General features: G+C 38.6%; 1 protein-coding gene across 2 annotated transcripts in view; it reads right to left on the bottom strand.

The window, feature by feature from the left end:
• LOC131062325 (ras-related protein RHN1) overlaps positions 1–25,136 on the bottom strand; it is a 148,495-nt gene that overhangs the window by 28,425 nt on the left and 94,934 nt on the right. The gene's annotated exons all lie outside the window — the stretch shown is intronic.

Raw genomic sequence — 25,136 nt, 5'->3', positions numbered from 1 at the left:
AAGGACAAACCTAACTGTTCTCCAGACGAATGGAATAGTGGATACAACTATGCATCCTGGACAAATTTCAGACTAAAAGGAAGAACACGATTCCGTTACTCTTGAACCAGAATCAATTCTTAAGAGTTATGAACAATAGACTTTTCTAACAACTGATATTAACTTAATATAAGATTAAAACAGAACATATAGATTAGTTGCAGCTAGACATGCTATATTCTCTTCATTAACATCAACAAATATATAAAATACTAAATTGGCAATGGCATACAACACACATGCAATGCAGCAGTGTGACGTGCAATGCAACTTCTATATATGTACAAAAGTAGACTGTAAAAAGGCTCACTAAACTAAGTCTAGATTTACCAAGTTAGAAAAATAAGTTTTAACATGTAGTTAGAAGGCTGCTAAACTAATTCCAGCTTTTGTAAGTAGAAAAGATGATTACAAAACATTCAGCTGCTGACTACAAACACATAAAGATCAGACTATTCTATATTTTGATCAATGGTAAGTTGGTAACAAGCACCTATGCTCTTTTAATGCAAAGGGCTGGAGATCTTTTTCTTTAGATCATTTTTTCCTATGGAAACTTTACGGTGTTCTGCCCTATCAAACTGTCATTGTGCCTAATTTGAGAAAAATCCACGATCAGCATTTTGTTGTTTTTAAGGCAGAGTCTGTTGCTGTGTTTGTCATACAGGTACTCATACAAAAGCAGAAAACACTATCATAGTGAAAAGTTTGATCTGAAAAAGGTATGCTTTCAGTTACTTTATAACTTTGATTTCTTATGAGTCATTCATTTGGACTCCAAGCAAACTCAAATAACATCCCTATTATCTAATTAGCGTAGCATATTTAAAAGTATCTAATCCATCTGCCAGAGAAGTAGGGCAACCCTATGCTTATTCCAACGCTTTAAATGAAGTATGTTTAAAATACAAAACTCTTAAGCACCATTCCTTGGAGGAACATTCCATCAGTGTTGGTGTTCTCCTCATCCTAGAAAATGAAAGAAAAGAGGGTGTCCCACCCGTTTGGGAAATCCCCTAAGAATGGAGTGTCCCTCAAGATTCCTTGGAACATCAAGAAGTCCTCCACAGCGTATCAGTTTTGACAGCTGTAAGGCATTTTTTAAATTGTCTTTAAAAGAAACTAGAACTTAAATGGCAGGCCCACCAAGCCCTCCAATGTGCCCTTCCCTGCACCCTCTTGCCTCACCCCCCCACCCCTGCCTCTCCTCCCTTCTCCCCTCTTCCCTCCCTCCAACACTAAGGCAAACCCTAAAATTTGCATGAAGAGCAAGAGAAAGAGAGAAAAGGAAGAAGGAAAAGGATGAACAGTATTTGCAAGTCAAACTGTAATCTCTCCAAGTATATCCAATTTTCACTCTTTACTTTGAAATGTCTGTAACATACAAAAATTTTAAAAGAGTTTTCTTTTCAGTTTATAATATAATAAGTGTAAAGAGTAATGCACTGTGATAGGATTAAGTTCAATCATAATGTTTTAAACTTATTTTTTCATGAATAAAGTTTTATTTTATTACTTTATAAAAGGCATAGTACATCATATTCACAAAAAGAGGTATATGGAATGGATTCACACCTTGGAATCTAGCCAAAGCAAAATCCTATAGCAACATAAACAAGTTTTCAACTGTGGATTAGCTGTAGACAGTAAAAAACTTAAGTAGCAAGAGCAATAAAACCAGCAAGTAGTGGATCACAATCTTCAACCCCATCCAATTGGCAAGTCTTGGCCATCAAAGAGGGACTCCCAGCCCTTCTTAGCAGCATCCTCATTAGTTTGCTCCTAGTGAGCTTGACTTGGAGGGGAGTTATCATTTCTAATAGTAAAAATAGCCAAAGCCAATTTGGGAAATTTACTATGTTCCACAGCATTTTGAGGACGAAAACGGAGGGACAGTAGGGGACGCGTTTCAAGGACACCAATCCAAGGGCCATTTTTTGGGGACAGCGGGTGGATGGCGATAAATGATCAATATATATATATATATATATATATATATATATAGAGAGAGAGAGAGAGAGAGAGAGAGAGAGATGTCAACAACTGATAACAAAAATGTAATGTCCCCAAATTATAAATACCAAAATTTTGCCCTAGATCACAAATTTTAATTGAAACAAGGTAGGCTTAGAGCTACCTTTCACTCTGATTGAGACCCTGCAAACAAGTTAGGAATCATTCATAATCACAATTCAAAAAATAGATCTCTTTAATTAGAAAGCAGCAAGTATATATTATGAGTATAGATATAACCACAAGATTGATTAAATCAGTTTGAGAAGGCTCAACCATAGAAGAGCTAAGATAGGGTGACTTGATAGGGTGCCCTAGAGATCATCTACGCTAGGCCCAAGGGCAGACCACTATCCCCCTTGGCCTCATGTGGCCCGTGCCATCCATATGAAATGGAGTACCTAGTGAGGTATCCTATAAACGTTCCCCTCAATCTTGCCACTTCTATCCTACTTCCCATGATTGAACATTCTTAATGCATTCATTTACCATGATAGAGAGCATAAGGAGCATTCACAAAAGGGTGCCCTGGAAGTCCATCCTTTCTAAGCCCAAAGGCAGTACCCTTTTACCCCTTTGGCCCCATGGGACTCCCCGGTCTTATACCATGGGGTGGTGTGCCTAGAAGATGACCCCAACAGCGTTCCCCTACTTGTAATCCTCTCTTCCTCTATCATGGCTGGAAACACCCAGAATATATGAACAGATACATTTTACATGAAATAAATTAACTGCAGATTATTACTAATCAGATTTATATTTATTATGACATATGTGAATAATGGTATCAGAAGTATATGGTTAATCATGAATATGAAGAAATAGATAGATATATATCATTAGAGGACTTATTATGTTTGTACAGAAAATTCATACCAAGCTTCAATAATCAGACAGAATTGCTGACTATTGATATCTTATGAAATGTCAGATCTGAATCCATCAATATCTTCCTTGGACATTAGAACGGTTTCTTATACATCTTCTTCCATGCTGGAAGATCATGTCCTTTCCCTGTGGTCATGTCATTTGTGAAGAGACACCTTTCTATAATTAACTGCTGCCCTTTCATAATCCACATTTAATCATTTTTTAGCCAATCCACTTAATCCTTGTGAATTAATTAATAGTTTGTGAACAAGATCGTTGCACCCTTTAATATTAAGTGAACCCGATATGAGTTAGGTGATTGCAAGCATGATATGAGTTGGATGATTGAACCATAAGGTTCGATTCCATGAAATTGCGACGTCATACTTCATAAGACAATTTCATTGCCTGGATTGGTTCGCTGATTAAGATTATTAAGTTGGGGGCATGACAAACAATATCAATATGTAGATGAACCATGACAGCAGTAGTTTAACAGCAATATAAACTTCAATTAAGTATAACAGCAGTATAAACAGCAATAAAATTAATCATGAGATTTATGACAGCAGTATTAAAGCATTTTGTTGTCCTAAATATAAAATTAAAGTTAAAGTCACTCAAACTCTCAAACTTCAAAATATCACAATCTATGAGACTATGCCTCATTGACTCATTCAAGCTATCAATATCAAAAGAACTATCCATGTCACTGTCACTATTTGCCTAAAGAGGATCATCCAATGGAAGCCCAACTACATTCCACGGGGACACATCTCCTAGCTTTGTACCCTCGTCCCCGTACCAGAAATGGTTTGGGGATGGGAGGGGGGCGGCCAGGAAGCATCCCCTCGCCATCCCCTTTTCTGATTGCAAATAGGAAACATTCCGAGTACGGTTCAGAAACTTGCAGGGGACGTTGGAAACAGCTAGCCATCCCATATGGCCCAGCATTTGTTTGGATGCCAAAATACAAAATAAAAAATAAAAACACATTTTTTAAAGGGAAAAAAGGGGATGGGTGGGCCCACAAGGACCCCCCCACCCCTCTAAACTAAACCTAAACCTAATCTTTCCTTCAAATCAACCAAAAAAAAATAAGTCATTCATTCTAACATTTGCAAACAATGAAAAGTGCAGCAATAGAGGAGCAGCAGGTGGTGAACTATTGAACAGAAGTTGAAAAAGGAGTCTAGAGCATCAAATCTTCTACACTAGAGGTAATTTATTCATCTTTCATTTGTTTTTAGCATTTGTTTTACATTTTATCAAGTTTCTTTCAAATTTTTCAACACATAGTGAGGGCATTGTGAATTTTTTTTTTTTTTATTTGAATGTGCAGCTCTCTTTGAAATTATTATCAAAAAAAATCATGAGCAGCAATGGGAGTAGTGATAGTGATGTTGAGTCCAAATGCAAGAAAGAAGTAGACCTAGAAGTATGGCAGCCATTGGGGAATCTTCAAGTTCAAACCCATTTGACTGTCCTTCCCAACTCCTCAAAACCTATGCAAAAGGCCCATTCAACCCCAAAAAACCTCTATTACAGATAAGAAAGAAAATTCAGGGGGCAGTAGACTAAGGGAGTGCCATTTGTGCCACAAACAATATAGGGGTAACTATACTAGAAATTATTGCCATCTTTTGTGGATAGGTGGTCAAGGGGTGAAAGGTTGCAAAAAAATTAACTCAAGCTCAGAAGATTGAGGCAACTAGATTGCATATGGAGAGGAGGCATCAGGAAAAGGGATTCCATTAGAGAGTGTGCAGCCTAGTGTGTCAATGCCTACAGGATCCATAGATGTTGCTTCTCATGGGGGAGAGAGTTCTACTACTTCTACTAGGGGAAAGAAGAGAAGTGCTAATGTTGCTGATTTGTTTAACATACAAGCAAAAGATGTAGCTCAAACCTCTATTGCTAAGTTTTTTTATGCTCATGCCATACCTTTTCATGTCTCACGTTCACCATATTTTAAACAAATGTTCAAAGATGTTCAAGTTGTCGGTCCCTCATTTGTTCCACCTAGAGAAACTAAACTATGCACCACCCTTCTTGATAGAGAGTAATCCAAGGTGAGCGTTTTAATGATGAAGATATGAGACAAACATGGATAAGGGATGGATGCTCCATAATCATGCATGGGTGGACCAATATCAAACATCGGCCACTCATCAATCTTATAGTCACTAGTTCAACAAGCTCTTATTTTCTTAGAGCTATAAATTGTACGGGGAAAAGAAAGCATGCATCCATCTAATTTCAAATTTTGAGAGATGCCATAGAGGAGGTTGGAGCCTCTAATGTTGTTAAGGTAGTAGCCGATTCAGCCTGTGTGTGTGTTGTGACGTCTTCACACATTGCCCCATTGCAAATGGGGACCCCCACTTTTCACTTTTTAGAGTAGAAGTTTTGCCTAGTTTCCTAGTATTTGCCTTTGCCGATGAGAGGGTTTTTGAATTTTGAATAGGATCATGTGTTTAAAATGTCAAAATGTTGAGTGATCCTGAGTTTTGCCTAAGTCTAGGGGGTTGCCTTTGGGTTTTGATTTATTCTTGCTAAGTGTTGAGTTTTAATTTTGCCTTGACATTTGAGCGTAAATGCGTCTAAGTGTGTATAAGTCAGTGATATTTTTGTGCCTAGGCGTCAAGAGGTCCTTTAGGAGTTGTTTTCTCGCTCATAGGAAGTTATTCAAGTTGATTTTGCACTTTATTCCAATTCCTTGTTTTCGCTCAAATTTTTGATGAATTTGCCTCAATCCAGATGAGTTTTATTGAGTTTTGAAGTTTCCTAGTGATTTTGAGTGGAAAAATCATCATATTCCGGGTGAAAATCCATATTCTAAGGGTTAAAAGGTCAAAATGTCATACTAGAGGTGCTTTTCCCCTCATTCCTGACTACCCATGGTTTTCCCCACTCAAAATCCAAACTGGACATGGATTTCCCTTGAAATCCATACATGACCCATTTTCCACCATTGAGAATCCATACTAGGGGCAATTTTCCACCAGGATGATTAAATTTTGTCTAAGTGTTGGGAATTTTCCTGACTACCTTCGAATTTCCCCTGGGGAGTGTGGATGAAGTTGCAGATGCCTTAAGCGAGGATTCCTGATGACTATCGATTTTCCACCAGGACATTTGTGACAAGATTTCATGGATTTTAATGCGGATAGTGATTCCAGACTTTAGGCGAATTTCCACAAGTGATGATTTTGACAATTTTGAGTCCGGATAACTATCCAAACAGGGGTTGGTTTTCCCCTAGAGGCAAGTTTGATGAAATTTTGTCGGGATTTTAATCCCAACACGCGGCAAATTTCCCCCAGGAGCATTTTAATAAGTTTTCATTGGGATTTTTATCCCAACATGGGGCGATTTTCCCCTCAAGGGTCAATTTTGATCTAAATTTAAAATATTTTAATAAAGTGACCCAATTTAATTGTTTTTTGCAAGTGTTAATGATTATTTGAAAAATCAAAAACAATTAATAAATGATTTGTAATAAACATTTAATGATTAAATACTTCTAGAAGCAAGTTGATTTTCCCAGGCAATTATAAGTATCAAAGTTTTATCCCACATTGCTTGTGTGGTGATGTCTCAAGGTGAAAACATGTTTAAAGAGAGGTGACCAGCATTAAAATATCATTATATTTGCTGAGTGTGATTGCTAAGTTGCTGATTTGGGTGATTTTCTCCAGCTAGGCGATTTTGGTGAAGTGTCTACTTGACACATTTGGAGCTGAAAGTTAGTTTTGTTGTTCATTTTCTGCCTATTCTCAGCTGGGCAATATTTCTTGGCAGCCATTGGAGCAAGTTTTTTAGAGTAATTTTCAGATTTGGGAGGTGGCACCATACCTGAAGTTGGGCGATTTTATTTGGGAGGCTGATTCCTCCATATCTTGATGAATTTTGGTGATATTTTTGAGTGTTAAGGGGCTGCCATTATTTTCAGACCTTGTTGGGCACCATTGCTGGGAGTGATTTGACCTCCATTGTTTGTTGGGAACACATTTTCAGAATTATTCTTCATTGCCCAGCTCATCCACACTAAGGCGATTTTGGTTAAGGGCTGTTTGGAGGAGTTTTCAGTGCATTTTCAAGGGCTTCCATTGTTGTTACAGTCTGAAACTCCATAGTTGTAGGTTATCTTCACTCTTCAGACTGATTTTCATTTCCAGCCACTTGCCAACTTGGAAAATTTTACTTGGGCGTCATTTCTTATGAGTTTTTTGGGCATATGGTGGAGCTTCCATTGCTGATCTAAGTCTGAAACTTCACTTTCAGATTTGTCTTAAGACTTAGATATTTTTTACCAATCTTTTGTTTGTGTCCAAATTTGACAAACTTCACTTTGGGAAAGTGAAATCCATCAAATACAGGTGTTTCCTATGACTGCGACAAGTTTAAATGACTGAATTATTGAAGTTGCAGGTTGTCTTCAGACATTGGGCAGCCATTGTTGGACCTTGGAAGGGTATCTTCAGACTTTAAGAACTAAAAATTAGACTTTTCCACACCTTTTTCCAAGAGTTTTCAAAATTGTGGTATACTTCCGGGCACCATTTTTGACATTTTTCTAAGTATACCAGGTTGTCTTCAGACTGAAACTTCATTTCCAGCCACATAGTTGTGCCCAGATGTGACCATTTCTGAGTTTTGAAGGTCAAAATAAGTCAAATGCAAGCATGTGACATGGTTGTGACCACTTCCAGCCATTGATATTCATCATTTTCAAAGTGTCTTCAGACATTTTGGAGCCATTTTCAGACATTCAGAGGGTGTATTCAGACTTAAGAATCAGAAAATCAGACTTCAATACACCATTTTCTGAGTGTTTTCAGACCTCCAAGTGATATTCTAGACTTGGACATTCATTTTTGGGCTCCAAATATTTGATTTTCTGAGTTTACATGGGTGTCTTCAGACTTAGCAATTATGATCAGACTTATCCTAAGTCTGAAAATCGGGTTTTCTTGAGGAAAATCTTCCAGATTTCAATCTGGACCTTCATATTTTCCAAAATTGGTGTTACAATTTTCTAAGATTACCTATCACATGTTGGGACAAATGTCAGGAACAAAGTCCCTATGAGGTTCTAATTTCCACTCAACACATGATGTTCAAGGACAGTGAATCTAGATGAGGGTCGGATTTCCACTGCAGGGCGGAATTACAAAGGAAGGAAGTTGTCCACAAATAGGCATCAAATTTCCACCAAGTGAAGAATGGACAAAGATAATGCAGATGGTTTTGAGGAATGATTAGTCCATATGCAGATGAATTTCCCACCAAGGTTGAAGTTAAGTTAATCATACTAGTGTTTGATTCAATGCTTATTTGTTTTGCAGGACTGTTATGAGGAAAGGAAGCATGATAGTCAAGGCTTGAGGTGAAGGAAGATGTGCAATGCGGATAAGGAAGATCAATACTTCAAAGATTGGATGGGAATTCAAGATAGAGATTCCAAAAGGTGAAGATGAGGACTAGATCAATCATGAAGAAGACTTCACCTTGATGATGAATAAATGGCAAGTTCAAGACATGAGCACAAGGGATTTCATATCAAGAAATCCGGAACTACATCAAGGAATTCCAATATCAAAGTGTGTCAAGGAAGGAAATATTTCAGGACTCCAAGATTGGGAAATTTTCCAAACATAAGGAGGGAACAGTTCATGGAATTCCTTAACATAGGGATGGAATGTAAAGTATCATAAGGGATTCCAAACATTGTGAAGATGAAGAATGTACAAGGCAAATTGGTTAAGCGTACAAGGCAAGCTGAGGTGGCATCTTAGTCACCATTCGTTCAATCAAAGGGTACCAAATCAACATTCATTCAAGGAGGGAATAGGTTACACATGGGGCTAAATCAAATATTATTTATCTTACCTACCCTCGTTTCTTATTGGCCAATGTAATGGTGGTTGTAAAAACCCAAATTAGGGTTTTATCTTGTAATCTTGGTCATTGATCTTGAATCAATCTGAGCCATTCATTTCTTTTGAGGCTCTATATAAGCCCCATTGCCTCACATTTGTAAGGGAGAGTTTTTGTAGAATTGTTGGTATATGCTACAGCTATTTGAATCTAAATCATTGTTCAATTGTTGGTGATTTTGCTCTTAAAATGTTGTCTTTGCATTCATGGTTCTCAATTCCTCCAAGTTAGATTAAAATTTTAGATTAGAATTTGTTTTCATGTTTATTAGATTGAGTGAAAGATTTGTTGAATATATTTGTGTGGAATCCTTAATCCATACCACTAGCCTCTTGCAGTTGGTAAGTGCGCCTTGTGTGGCCGACTGGAAATTTGAGAAAGCTTAACTTCAACTATTACGTGTCCCTTGACAAGCATCAACTTGGATGGTGTCAACGTTTGATGGTAATAGTTTGAAAATCCTTGAGTATACCTTAGACGATTGCACTAAGCTTGTGTCAATGCCTGTTTGTGAGACCCTGCCTAGTTTCATTCCACTAAACTTGTTCATCATTTCCTACATTCCTAGGCTTAGAATAGATTTCCTGAACCCTATTCCCTTTTGCCTTTTTTTTATTAAGTCTTGTTAGAAATTAAGTTCGGAGCTTCATTGCCAAATCCCAAGTTATCGGCATACCTATCATGATCCATGATAAGATTGAGTATTCATATACAACGTAAGTCCCCTTGTGATTCCAGCATTATTACATCAAACCACTGAACTTATCCACAAGTCAAGACCTGACATTTCGTAACCTTGGAGTTGTCTCATTTGACTGCAAAGCATAGCATATGATAGACTTTGTTCAAGAGAGGATAAGATACCTTGGTATTTTATTCTGTGTTCGCATGTGCATAAAAAACACATCAACAGTGTGTAAGTTAGCTGAGTTAATAGTGGAGGGTGCTTATAAGCACTTTTTTTAGACCCCATGTTGTGTGCATGCATTGAACAATACCTTGAAGGACATTGGGAGGATAGATTGGGTGAAGGCAATGGTTTCAGAGGCTAGAGATGTGTAAATGTTAATTTGCAACCATCATACTTCACTTGCTCTGTTTAGGACAATTTTGAGGAAGGAATTCCTCAATCTAGTGGAGACTAGATATGTCGACTACTTCATTTTATTAGAGAGGATGCTTGAGGTCCAAGGGGCTCTACAATGAATGGTGGTCAATAGAAAGTGGAGTAGATCGCATGAGGCAAGCACACTGGAGGGAAGAAGTGTGAAACAAAAAATCCATGATGATGATTGGTGGTCCACAATGAGGTAAGAAAATTGGCATTGCTGATAATATTATTTGATATTTAAATTTTAAAATGTTAGTTTAATAATTTCATATATGTTTCTAACTTGTGAAACATGTCCATTCTTTTTTATGATTTTAATTTTTGTGACTTGTTTGCATTTGCAAATATGTTTGCTCCTTCATTGAGCGTATTGTGCTAGTGATTAGATATGCTTATACTAACTCTCCTAACATTGGAGAGATTTATGAGACCTTTGATAGCATGCTTGGATAGATCAAGCAAGCAATTCATAGCAAGGACCCTACTCTGGGTTTTTATGAGGAGCATCTTAAGCCCATTGTGACACAATAGTGGAACATTATGAACACCCCGCTTCATATGGCAGCCTATGTTCTCAATCACAAATGTTATGCATTGAGACCTAGGAGAGTGCCTCCATCTAGTGATGAAGAGGTGAAAGATGGCTTCATGAGGACCATTGCAAAAATGTATACTGAAGACGAATCTACTATACTTCGCACATAGTGGCTTGCATTTACCAATCTCTATAGTCCAACCTGTTGATATGTATTTTAGCACAATCAAACACAGAATAAAATACTAAGGTATCTTATCCTCTCTTGAATAAAGTCTCTCAAAAGCTATGCTTCGCGATCAAATGAGACAACTCCAAGGTTTCTATTGTCAGGTCATGATTCATGGATAAGCTCAATGGTTGATGTGATTGCTGGTAATCCAAGGGGTTACGTTGAACTTTGAATGCTTGAATTGCTGGAACTTAGATTCTAACTACTTGCTTGGAGAATAAAAAGAGCAAAAGAGATGACTTTAGGAAGACTACGCTACTCCCAAGAATGCAAGAGACAATGAACGATTAGATGAAATTCAACCAAGCTTCACTTTGCCATCAACGAACAACTCTACAAAGCTAGTGAGATCTCCTAAGGTACGCATGTGATGTTCAAATCACTATCAACAACGAAGACACCATCAAAGCAATGCATATCAAAGTGTGAATAGCAATTGAAGTTAAGCTCATTAAGAATTCCAGTGGACCACACAAGGTAGACTTACAATCCGCAAATCACTAGTGGTATGGATATATGAATTTCATCATTAATCATTCACAATTCCTTTCATTCATCTAATCAACATGGAAGCAAATGAGAAGTAGAAACCATGTAGCTTGTTGAAATAACACATTTCAACATGTCTTCAATGAAAAGAGTATATCCATTTACAAGCCCTAGCAACAATTTATTCTTCTCCTAATCTATACTAACTGCTATCTACTACTAAACTATAAACTTGCCATTGATCTATTAACTATTAGTCTGCTATTAACCTTTACAAATGAGAAGTTTGAGCCTTATATAGAGAGCTCACTACAATTCAAAGGCTCAATCGATTTGAGATCAATGGCCGAGATTACAAGATGAAAACCCTAATTAGGGTTTGTTACAACAAACTCTTCTTAGCCAATGAAATAATTACAATATTTGGACACATGTCCTCTCTAGAATATTTGACCAATAGATAGTGGGGGTAGGTACATTGGTGTTTGCGCCTCCATATGATGCATCCGGTGCATTGTATTCGGACATGTCGATGTGGAACCTTCTGATTAGGTGAGTAGTGGTTGGGGTGCCACCTCAATTTGCACTTGTAGATTTTATTCATCATCATGAAGGGATGTTGATAATTCGGGTAATATCTCTTGATACTCAACATCTCAAGCTCGCTCAATGTGGTGATGGTGATGGGAAGAATTGTTATGGTCAAGCCAATCCTCTATCTTTGTTTGCTCATCTTACCTTGAGATGATTGTATGATCTCTCCTTTACACTTCACGATCTTGACCCTTTTCATGTCATCACGATGCAATGAGAGTTCTTGAATACCTCAAAGTCCTTCTAGTGAAGTCACCTTCCTTGATACCCTTGTGCTTGTCAATGAAATCCTTCCTCTTGAAGACATCTATTTCCATGTTTAACTTTTGAAGTTGTGAGGATTGTTGATACACTTTATAGTATAGACCTTCATGCGGTAGAATTCTAATCTTCCTTGTATCTTGGACCTTGACCTTGATGTGGAAATTTCCTCCTTGGAGTACTGTCCTGATCTTCCTACAATCTGGCCCCCTTTGATTTCCTCCTTTGCTACCTACAAAACAAATAAGTAGGTATCAAACACACATAATATGTACTAAATTCCATCCATCTTTTATTCCTTATAGCTCTGATTTTGTCTGATTTGTGTTTGCTACAGCTCTGATAACATATGGAAAGTTCACTTAGCTCTGCCTAGGCTGCCATGCTGAAGATGAATTCGCTACCATTATGATTAAACTTGCTGCTCTTAGATTAAATTCACTGCTCTGCTCTCAAATTCGCTGTTCGGAGAAGGAATTCGATTTGCTTTTGCATTCAAATGACTGATTTCAACTTGACCTTTATAGGTATTTGAAGGAAAAGATGTTTCCTTTTAAATATAGGCTGACTTCGTTTATTCAAATAAAATTAATATTATCTCCTAAAGGTGGCCGACTTGGTTGGCATTAACATTTTCCTCTTGAATTCAAACTATGGTGCAAAAATACCCCTTCAATCGTTGTTGGGCGTGGATAGGAAGTTCGCTCCCTTCCATTGGCAAAGGAAGTGCATTGAATTCGCCATTTGGCTTGCTCTTAGCAACTTTTTCATCAATTTGTCCCTTTTCATCAATTCATGCCTTAAGGTTTTGTTCTCCATGCATACAAATTCATCAAATTATCTCCAAAGAATGTCTTGGAAGCCATGTCACTCCTTTTCATTGGCCAAGGAAGTAGGTTCGCTCCCTTCCATTGGCAAAGGAAGCGAATTTTCTGCAATGAGAGAGCAAGGGAAATGACTTAAACTTCAAACTTTCCAGCATCATTCCATCATGTCTTTATCAATTTGTTCCTTCATTTGTTCAAGTTCACCAAATCACCTTCGAGCATGCAATGGAAGTTGTGTCGCTCTTTCCCATTGGCAAAGGAGGTCACTTTGCTCCTTTCCATTGGCAAAGGAAGTGAATTCACTCCTTTCCATAGTCAAAGGAAACAAGTTCGCTCCCTTCCAATGGCAAAGGAAGCAAGTTTGCTCCAATGAGGGAGCAATGGAAGTTTTCATATACTTAACCAAATTTAGCCCTATGCGACCTGCCTTTTGACAAAGTGCAATCAACCCTCTTGGATGACAAGGAAATCTTGCATATTTAGTCAACTTCGATCTAAGGGATTCATCCATCAAACTTCCTTCTAATCTTGTTCAAATTGACCTTACTTGACACCTCGTCTCACATCACCTCATTTCACATCTCACAATAAGGGCAAAGGAAGGCAGTTAATGCCAAGGAAGGGCAAAGGAAGGCAGTCAATGCCAAGGAAGGGCAAAGGAAGTGACTGTTAATGCCATGAAAGAGCAAAGGAAGTCACTATCAGTGCCTTAGTCATTCATTTCATTCCTAGCCCTGCAAGCAAAAGATGAGTCATCCATTCCAAAAGCCTTGATAATTGGTTGTCTTCACTCCATCCTAAGGAGACAATCCTGACTTGATCAACTTTTAACTCATCAGCTTCTTCAACACAAAGGTTAATAGCAAAAGACTCCACCACTATCCTAGAAAGTAGAAAAAGTGGGGGTCCTGTTGTGACATATTCACACATCGCCCCATTACAAATGGGGACCCCTATTTTTTTTGCTTTCTGGGGTTTGCTTTCTAGGTGTTTAGGGTTTGTTTGTTAGCCTTTGCATTTTGAGTGTCGCCAAGGGATCAATAGGATGGTAGGCTTTGCTTGAGCCAAGGGAGTCAGCCGGTGCCCCAGAATTAGGGTTTCTTTGAGAGTCTTCCTTAGGGCTTGGTTTTGCTCTCGTTGCTAATTGTGTCTTGCTTTGTAAGTGGGTATCACTCTTGAGGGTCTGAGTTAGGTCAAGTTGGTGAGTGATGAAGTCTAGAATGTCATCCTGATCTTCAAATGCCCTGAAATTTGGCTGATCTTCAAATGCCCTGAAATTTGGCTAAGTCTGGAATACCCTGTTCCTGAAATTTGGCTAAGTCTGGAATGTCCTGATCCTGAAATTTGACTAAGTCTAGAAAACTGAAGAATCCTCCAAAAACTTATGGAATATAACTTAAAGTATAAGAACTTAAATGTTATATTCCATAAAATGATCCTGACGGAGAGTTCAAAAAGTCAAATTTCGCTCCTGACCCTTCCAAAGGGTCTACAGCGAAATTCCCAAAGGCTCTTATTTTGCATTGAAGAAGGTCAAGTTTTTTGACATGGATGGAAGAAGAATAACTTGCTTTTGCCTCTTGAGGTTGTTTTGAACTGAAAACAATGAAGGATTTAGCCCAAATGGAGAATTTCGCTCCTGACCCTTCCAAAGGGTCCAGAGCGAAAATCTCTATAAGAGACATTTCTTGCTTGGTTTGGTCAAATTGAGGTGTCCAAGACATGATGAAAGGAAGAATGAACATATTGAAATCCTTGGGCATGTTTAGAAGTTGTGAAAATGAAGGATTCTGGCCAGGAAAGGAAATTTCTCTCCTGACCCTTCCAAAGGGTCCAGAGTGAAATTCCTTGTAAACCTATTTTTAGCCTTTCTTGGACATGAAACTTTATTCCTAGCACAATGAAATGTGAAATCCTACCTTGCAAAGAAGTTTCAAGTTGAAAAAATGAAGATTTTTGGTCAAGATTGAGAATTTCGCTCCTGACCCTTCCAAAGGGTCCAGAGCGAATTTTCTCAAAACTTCTTTTTGCTATCAAAGTTTTGCTAAGTCAAGTGTGGGATAAGGTAAAATCAAGGAGAAGTTGCCCCTGAGAGTGACTTTAAGTTGCTAGAAACCATGAAAGATGAAGGAATTGAGCCTAAAAGTGATTTTCGCTCCCGACCCTTCCAAAGGGTCCAGAGCGAAAATCCTTAAAATCATCTTTTTTTCCAAATTTTGAGCAAAGCCAAGCTTGGACAAGGGTGTGAGAAGGCATTTGGAATGCCTTAGAGTGGATTTTGGTGGCCAAGAATGCAAATTTTGAAGCCTAATGAAAATTTCGCTCCTGACCCTTCCAAAGGGTCCAGAGCGAAATTTCTAAGATTCCCATTGTTCCTTGCAAATCAAGACAAGATTTTGGTTTTTATACCCTGGAGAGGAGTGAGGCAAGGTGTTCTAAGTCTTGGAGGTGATTTGAAGTTGAAAGGATGGCAAAATAGCCCTAAAACAAGATTTCTCACTCCTGACCCTTCCAAAGGGTCCAGAGCGAAAATCCTAAAATCTACCTATTCCTTTCAAATTTATGATAAGCTATGCCTAGACCAAGGTGAAAGATGCCCTTAAGATTGCCCTTGAGTTGATTGTTGTCTCCGGGAATGATGATTTTAGGCCAGAGAAGGAAATTCGCTCCTGACCCTTCCAAAGGGTCCAAGGCAAAAATCCTTCAATCACCTATTTTGCCTTGCAAAATCAAGTTAAACTTCGGTTGGACGTGAGAGGAGAAGTGTTTTCTAGCCTTTTGAGGTGAATGCAACTTGAAATGATGGAGGAATAAGCCTAAATTAAGAAATTCACTCCTGATCCTTCCAAAGGGTCCAGAGCGAATTTTCTCTAAATCACCTTTTTTCCCAATTTTGTGCCAAGCCAAGTGCTGACTAGGGTGAGTTTTGATGGGAGAGGTCCTCAGGAATGACTTTGACTTAGCAATGATTATCAAACCTGAAGGAATTGAGCCAAAAAGTGATTTTCGCTCCTGACCCTTCCAAAGGGTCCAGAGCGAAAATCTTAAAACCACCTATTTTCCTTGCAAGTCTAGTCAAACGTTAGGTTTTCATGGCTTGGATGGGTGCGAGGAGACATGTTCTTGCCTTTAAGTTAATTGGTGTTGAAAAATGATGGAAATTAGCCCAAACGAAGGATTTCGCTCCTGACCCTTCCAAAGGGTCCAGAGCGAAAATCTTAGGATCACCTACTTTCTTTGCAAGACAAGTTAAAATTTTGATTTTTATGGCCTAGATAGGAGTGAGGCAATGTGTCCTTAGCCTTGGAGGTGAATTGAAGTTGAAAGGATGGAGGAACATGCTCAAATCTTGAAAATCGCTCTTGACCCTTCCAAAGGGTCCAGAGCAAAAAACACTAAAACCATCCTTTTCTCCAAATTTTGTGCTAAGTCAGGCCTAGACTAGGGTGAGAGAAGCTATTTGGAATGCCTTGAAAAGATGTTTGACCATCAAAAGTGTGAATTTTGAGCTAAAATTGGAATTTCGCTCCTGACCCTTCCAAAGGGTCCATAGCAAAATTTTGGATAGGCCCTGTCCCTGGAAAGAGTCTTGAACTAACTTCATGTTAATATCTTTTTGTTGATGATTTAAGTTGAAAATGCTATGTTGAAATGAATTTATCATGTGTCCTTAATCATCTTTTGGTTTGTTTTGGTAGATGAAAGAAGACCAGGCCAACATCAACAAGGACGGCCTTCTCCAGTCCAGCATCGACAAGGACGACCTTCTCCAGTCCAGCATTTGAAGGAAAGACAAGGTGGCATCCTAGTCATCACTCCTCCAGTCGGGTTGGTCCACTTCAGCATGTCCAGATTCAATGTACCTGACTCATCAAAGATGGCACTAACTTCGATGTACCTACCCCGGCTATCCATTGGTCGAATATTCCAGAGAAGACATGTGTCCAAATAATGCAATTATTTCATTGGTCAGAATTAAGTTTGTTGTAACAAACCCTAATTAGGGTTTCATTGTAAAATCTTGGCCATTGATCTCAAATTGATCTAAGCCATTGAATTGTATTGTGGGCACTATATAAGCTCTGGCTCCTCATTTGTAAAGGCTGATAGTTAGTCAGTAGTTAGAAGGTGAATAGTTAGAAATAGTGAATAGTCAGTTGATAGAATAGCAATTAAAGTAGAATAGAAAGAGAAGGCAACGATTGTTGCCAAGATATTGTTGTAAAAGACTTGTAAAAATTCATTGAAGAAATGGTGAAATCTATGGGTCGATTCAACAATTTGCATGGTCTCTATACTTCTCATATTTGATTTAATGTTATTAGATGAGTGGAAAAAATGTGTTTGATTGATGGTGAAATTCGTATATCCATACTACTAGCAGTTTGTTGATTGCAAACTTGCCTTGTGTAGTCAATTGGAATCATTTAGCTTAAGCTTAACTTCAATTGTCGCTTCTTCATTGATATGCATCAGCCTGATGGTGTCTATGCCTGTAGCGATGATCTGAACATCATAAAGCTTTCCTCCGAAGATTGCACTAACCTTGTGGAGATGGTCCTAGGATGTCAAGACAAGACTTAGTTAGAACTTCATTAAAGGTCATTCATTGCTCCTACATTCTTAGTGTCTGAATTAGATCCTTTCCTCGCTCTCACCCTTTTCCTTTTTTTTCCAAAATCTAGACTAGTGAAATCCTGTGTTCCAGTAATATTCAAAGCGAGTCAGACGTTCAGTCATCAAGTGTAAGTCCCCTTGTGATTCCAGCAAAATCACATCATACCACAGAGAGCTTATCCACGAGTAGAGAACCTACATACGAGAACCTTGGAGTTGCCTCGACTGATCCTTCGGCGAGATCTTCAGCAGTCGAGAAACTTTACTCAAGAGAGGATAAGGTACCTCTGGGTATTTTATTTTGTGTTTGGTCGTGTACAAAATACACATCAACAGGTCCCTATTTGCAATGGGGCGATGTGTTGGACCAAAGGCGAGGCCGGAGAGAGCTACATTAGCCCAAATTGACACTAGTGGATGATGAACATGACATGGCAAGGATGCACCGGAGTTGAGAGTACTTGCAGTTTGTCCTCTTTAACAAGTTGTTAATTCCTCTATTGCAGAGAGGAATTGGTCCATATATAGCTTCATCCAATCAGTCAAGAGGAAACATCTTGCCTCGAGACAGTAGGAGAAGTTGGTGGTTGTTCATAGTGTTTTGTGGCAGCAAGATCACCCAACTCCTAAGTATCATCTGACTCCAAACTTGCATTGGGATGTGTTGATGTGTTTTTTATGCACATGCGAACACAAAATAAAATACCGAAGTATCTTATCCTCTCTTGAACAAAGTTCCCAACTGCTGAAGATCTCGCTGAAGGATCAGTCGGAGTAACTCCAAGGTTCTATTATGTAGGATCTCTACGTGTGGATAAGCTCTCTGTGGTATGATGTGATTTTGCTGGAATCACAAGGGGACTTACACTTGACGACCTAAACGTCTGATTCGCTTTGAATATTACTGGAACATAGGATTTCACTAGTCTAGATTTTTTGAAAAAAAGGAAAAAAGGATGAGGGCGAGGGAAGGATCTAATTCTGACACTAAGAATGTAGGAGCAATGAATGACCTTTGATGAAATTCTAACTAAATCTTGTTTTGACATCCCAGGACCATCTCCATAAGGTTAGTGCGATCTTCAGAGGAAAACTTTATGATGTTTAGATCATCGCAACAGGCATAGACACCATCAGGCTGATGCATATCAGTGAAGAAACAACAATTGAAGTTAAGCTTAAACTGAATGATTCCAGTTGACTACACAAGGCAAGTCTGCAATCAACAAACTGCTAGTAGTATGGATAAACGAATTTCACCATCAATCAAACACATTTCTTCCACTCATCTAATAATATGAAATCAAATATGAGAAGTATAGAGACCATACAAATTGTTGAATCGACCCATAAATTTCACCATTTCTTCAATGAAGTTTTACAAGTCTTTTACAACAACATCTTGGCAACAATCTTTGCCTTCTCTTTCTATTCTACTTTAATTGCTATTCTATCAACTGACTATTCACTATTTCTAACTATTCACCTTCTAACTACTGACTAACTATTAGCCTTTACAAATGAGAAGCCAGGACTTATATAGCGCCCTCAATACAATTCAATGGCTCAGATCAAATTGAGATCGATGGCCAAGATTTTACAATGAAAACCCTAATTAGGGTTTGTTACAACAAACTCAATTCTGGCCAATGAAATAATTGCATTATTTGGACACGTCTTCTCTGGAATATTCGACCAATGGATAACCAGGGTAGTGTTGACGTGTATTTTGTACACAATCATACACAGAATAAAATACCTAAAGGCATTTTATCCTGTGTATGATTGTGTACAAAATACACGTCAACAGAATTGGCGCTAGAAGTTGTGACGTTTTCACACATCACCCCATTGCAAATGGGGACCCATTTTTATTTTTTTTTGTTTGCTTTTTAGGGTTCGTTTTTTTTAGGTTTTTAGGGTTTTGTCGGTTAGCCTTTGCATTTTGAGTGCTGTCGGGGAGATCAATAGGATAGAAAATTTGGCTAAGTCTGAATGTCCTGATCCTGAAATTTGGCTAAGTCTGGAATGTCCTGATCCTGAATTTGACTAAGTCTGGAAACTGAAAAACCTCAAAAAACTAGATTTTGCAATATAACTCCTGGAGGTCTGAAACCACTCTCAAACATCCTGAAAGTATATATGGAATATAACTTAAAGTATAAGAAAGAAGAAACATAGAAGGAAATGTCACTTATACTTGTCCTGATAGAGAGTTCAAAAAGACAAATTTCGCTCCTGACCTTCACTGAGGATCCAGAGCGAATTTCGCTCCTGTCCCTCTCCAAGGGTCCAAGGCGAATCGCTCATGTCCCTCACCAAGGGTCCAGAGCGAAAAAGCTTAGTGGAGTCATTCCTGACCTCGTTTGGACAAATTGAGACATCAAAGGCATGATGGAGGACAAAATGAACGTGATAGAGCATCCAAACTTGATTAAGGACGATGAAATGATGGAGTATTTGTCTAGATAGGTAAATTCGCTCCTGTCCCTCACCAAGGGACCAGAGCGATTTTATTCATATACACATTTTTAGACCTTGTTTGGACTCGGACTTTTATTCATGGCGTGTAAAGAGATGATATTTTCCTCAGCGAAGGAAATTTGAAGTGAAAAGTAAAAAGATTTGGCCCTGAGAGCAAAAATCGCTCCTGTCCCTCACTGAAGGACCGGAGCTTGAATTCCAATTTCGCATTATCCTTGCAAGATTTAAGTGGTTTCGCGATTTGAGGAGGTCGAGGGAAGTATGTTTTGCCCGTTGAATATAACTTAAGTACGCCACAATGAAGAAAATCAGCCTAAGTAACAAGTTCGCCCCTGTCCCTCTCCAAGGGACCAAGGTGACTGGCCAGGGCGCTCCTGTCCCTCTCCAAGGGACCAGAGCGATTTTCCCTCAAGACAAGTTTTTGGCAAAAGGAAGGCAAGTTTCGCGTTTGAAGTGGGTGAAGGAAGACGCAATCGATCCGTTGAAGATAAATTTCGAAGCTAGCAAAACACAAGTGAACCTATAAATGCAAAATCGCTCCTGTCCCTCTCCCAGGGACCAGGGCGAAAAATGTATTATCAAGTCTATTCCGCCAAATTTAGGTGAATCCAAGCCAAGGCACATGATGGAGACGATATTGGGAATACTTTAAAGGAAAACAAAGTTGCAAAGACCGCAAGACTGGACGAGTGGTGGCCAAGGCGCTCCTGTCCCTCACCAAGGGACCAGAGCGAAATAGTCAAGTATGCCTAATTTTTAAATGCCTCTTTCGTTTCAAACGTTCAAGATGGAGTAAGAAACAATGTTTTACGCCTTGAAGAAAATTCGATGTTAATATGATTAAGGATTTGTGCCATAAATGCAAAATCGCTCCTGTCCTTCACTGGAGGACCAGGGCGATTTCTACAGAATCAACCATTCCCTTCAAAAGTTACGTCAAGGCAAGGTTACGCAAGGTCAAAAAATGACTTTCGAAGGACGATGAACGTGGAATTAACCTCAAGAATCAACAATTTTGAGCTCAAATGCAAAATTCGCTCCTGTCCTTCAGTCAAGGACCAGGGCGAAAAATCCTTAGGAGGGCTCATTTGGTCTTGGAGAGACAAGTTTGGCATGCATAGAACAAACATGGATCATCAATTGCCCTCACAAGTTGATTTGACGATTTAAAAGACAAGGGCCAAGGAGGAAAAGCAAAAATCGCTCCTGTCCCTCACCAAGGGACTAGGGCGAAAATGGTTTAAAAGGCATTCATTCCAAAGATGGAATAGGTTAAACTCGAAATTCTAAGTAAAAATGCCATCTTGGATGTCAAAAATGAGGTCTTGGACGTAAAAAACAAGAAGTGTGAGGTCTAGAGTGAGATTGCTCCTGTCCCTCACCAAGGGACCAGAGCGATCTTGTTAATAGCCATTATTTTTCATGATTGGGCGCCAAATATCCTTCAAATTACATTAAATGCCAGATTCGATAAAACCTTGAAATATTTTTGGCATTTAATAAAAGCGCATGGTATTTAATAATTACTTTTGAGCCTAAAAAAATCGAATTTTTTAATTATAAAGGCATTTAAAATTAATTATTATTATTTTTAAAAAATAAAATAAAATTGGAGCACTTGGGGTATTATTTAATGTTTTTATCAAGTCGGCCTCTTCTTTTATTAATTTTTATTTATCTTTTGGCCTATTTTTCCAAGTCGGCCCATGGAAATAAAATGGTGAGCGCTCTATATATTTGAGGCATGTTTTTCATTATTCAAATCATTCACTCATCATTTCAAGTGCGATTTGGAAGAGCAATTTGAGGAGCGAATTTCTACCAGGAGTGGAGACTAAGAAGGGCGAAATTCATCTTGAAGGCTATTGGAGAGGTGTATTTCTTGCTAGATTGGAGGATAAATTCCAGATGTTTTGAAGGTATTTGAAGGCGAATTTCCAGATCTTGAAGAAGCTAGTGGAAGATGGAGTTCTTTTCCAAGCTAAAGGGGGCGCATTTTGCTAAAGGGAGTCTTGATCTACATTTTGCCTAGCGAATTCTCCTATTTTTGCATCATTTTTTAGAATTAATTCCCAAGTGGAGGTATGGCGTAATCACCTTGGCACCATTTTTGAAGATTTAAATTTTGCTTTGAAAATCCTAAATTAGGAAATAATAACTCAAGATTTATCATGAAGTTTCCTAATTAAAATCTTGAATCTTCCTTTTAAAGTTTAATTTTTTCAAAGATATATTACTAATTTTGAAATGTTGTGTAGGTACCAAGATGGCAACTCCCAAGCTCGAAAGATCCACAAGTCGGAAGACTCTCCTCAAGGAAAATCAAGCCAGATCAAGGACGGTCAAGCAAGGACAAGGGCGACCTCCTCCAGCCTAGCATCGACAAGGACAGCCTTCTTTGGACTAACGTCATCAAGGGCGACCTTCTCCAATCCAGTATTACAAGGCGAGGTACATCATCATCCTGCACATCAAGGACACAAGAAGTTAGAACAAGGGTTCGTTGAAGAAGCAGATAGTTCCAGATGAATTAATTAAAGCTAGCTTCTCAACAACACCAAGTTGAATATTTACCAAGTTACAAGTGTCAGACGAGGTGGCATCCTAGTCATCACTTCTCCAGTCAGTGTGGTCCACCTCAGCATGTCCAGATTCAATGTACCTAACTCATGGAAGGTGGCACAAACTCCGATGTACCTACCCCGGCTATTCATTGGTGGAATTTTCTAGAGAGGACATGTGTCCAAGCAATACAATTTTATCATTGGTCAAGCATTAAATGTTATGTAATGGTTGTAACAAACCCTAATTAGGGTTTTCATTGTTGAATCTTGGCCATTGATCTCGAATTGATCTAAGCCATCGAATTGTATTGAGGGCACTATATAAGCCCTGGCATTTCATTTTGTAAAGGCAATAAATTAGGAGTTAGAAAATAGTTGGAAGCATTAGATAGATAAGAGATAGATAAGTAATAAGATAGAATAGCAATTAGAGTAGAGTAGAAAGAGAAGGCAAAGATTGTTGCCAAGATGTTGTTGTAAAAGACTTGTAACTTCATTGAAGAAATGGTGAAATTTATGGGTCGATTCGACAATTTGCATGGTCTTTATACTTCTCATATTTGATTTCATGTTATTAGATGAATGGAAGAAATGTGCTTGATTGATGGTGGAATTCGTATATCCATACTACTAGCAGTTTGTTGATTGCAGACTTGCCTTGCGTAGTCAATTGGAATCATTCAGCTTAAGCTTAACTTCAATTGTCGCTTCTTCATTGATATGCATCAATCTAATGGTGTCTATGCCTGCAGCAATGATTTGAACATCATAAAGCTTTCCCTCGAAGATCGCACTAGCCTTGTGGAGATGGTCCTGCGATGTCAAAACAAGACCTAGTTAGAATTTCATCAAAGATCAATCATTGCTCCTACATTCCTTAGTATTAGGATTAGATTCTTTCCTCACCCTCCTCTTTTTTTCCTTTTTTTAAAGTCAAAGTTAGTAAGAGCCTATGTTCTAGCAATATTCGAAGCAGATCAGACATTCAATCATCGAATGTAAGTCCCCTTGTGATTCCAGCAAATCACATCATACCACAGAGAGCTTATCCACACATAGAGACCCTACATCAAAGAACCTTGAAGTCATCCCGATTGATCCTTTTTGCGACATCTTCAGCATTCGGAGGCTTTATTCAAGAGAGGATAAGGTACCCTTGGGTATTTTATTCTGTGTTTGATAGTGTACAAAATACACGTCAACAGGACACATAATAAATTCATTTCAACATAGCATTTTATACCTTAAATCATCAACAAGAAGACATCAAAATTAAGTTGTTCAAGAGTCTTTCCAGCGATAGGCCCTATAGGAATTTCGCCCTGGACCCTTTGGAAGGGTCAGGAGCGAATTTTGCATTCCTGGCCCAAATTCTTCTCACCTTGTGATCATACTTGCTTAGATACATGCCCAAGGACGTCCTCATTCTCAACCAACACCAAGCTTGATGTAAATTTGGGGCAAAAATGGAGGTTTTAAGAATTTCGCTCTGGACCCTTTGGAAGGGATAGGAGCGAAATTCAAACTTTTGGTCTTAATTCCTCATCTCCTTCACTTGAATTCATCCTAACGAGCAAAGAAACATCATTTCAACCCCAACTACGCCTTAGGACTCAAATTCTTGACTTGACACAAGGAGAAAATAGGGATTTTGATGAATTTCGCTCTGGACCCTTTGGAAGGGTCAGGAGTGAATTTCTTGCTTGTAGTTCACTTCTTCATCATTTCAACTTCAATCCACCTCACAAGGCAAGGAAATACTTCTCTTCTTTCATCCAACCTAAGTTTAACTTGATTTTGCAAGGCAAAATAGGTGATTGAAGGATTTTCGCCCTGGACCCTTTGGAAGGGTCAGGAGCGATTTTCCTCCTCTGGCCTAAAATCATCATTTTTGGAGACAACCATCAACTCAAGGGCAATCTCAAGGGCATCTTTCACCTTGGTCTAGGCATAGCTTAGTATAAATTTGAAAGGAATAGGTAGATTTTAGGATTTTCGCTCTGGACCCTTTGGAAGGGTCAGGAGCGAAAATCTTGTTTTAGGGCTATTTCGCCATCCTTTCAACTTCAAATTACCTCCAAGACTTAGAACACCTTGCCTCACTCCTCTCTAGGTCATAAAATCAAAATCTTGACTTGATTTGCAAGGAAAAAGGGGTGATCTTAAGAATTTCGCTCTGGACCCTTTGGAAGGGTCTAGAGCGAAATTCTCATTTTAGCTTCAAAATTTGCATTCTTGGCGACCAAAATCCACTCTAAGGCAATCCAAATGACTCTTCTCACCCTTGTTCACGTTTGACTTTGCACAAATTTTGGAAGAAAAGATGGTTTTTAGGATTTTCACTCTAGACCCTTTGGAAGGGTCAGGAGCGAAAATCACTTTTAGGCTCAATTCCTTCATCTTTCATGGTTTCTAGCAACTTAAAGTCACTCTTAGGGGCAACTTTTCCTTGATTTTACCTTATCCCACACTTGATCTTAGCAAAAAATTGATAGCAAAGAGAAGTTTTGAGAGAATTTTGCTCTGGACCCTTTGGAAGGGTTAGGAGCGAAATTCT

This window comes from Cryptomeria japonica, chromosome 5 (assembly GCF_030272615.1).
Source record: "Cryptomeria japonica chromosome 5, Sugi_1.0, whole genome shotgun sequence".
NCBI classification, from domain to species: Eukaryota; Viridiplantae; Streptophyta; class Pinopsida; order Cupressales; family Cupressaceae; genus Cryptomeria; species Cryptomeria japonica.
The sequence above is the reverse complement of the archived record's forward strand: the minus strand, read 5'-3'. Positions and strand labels throughout refer to the sequence as shown.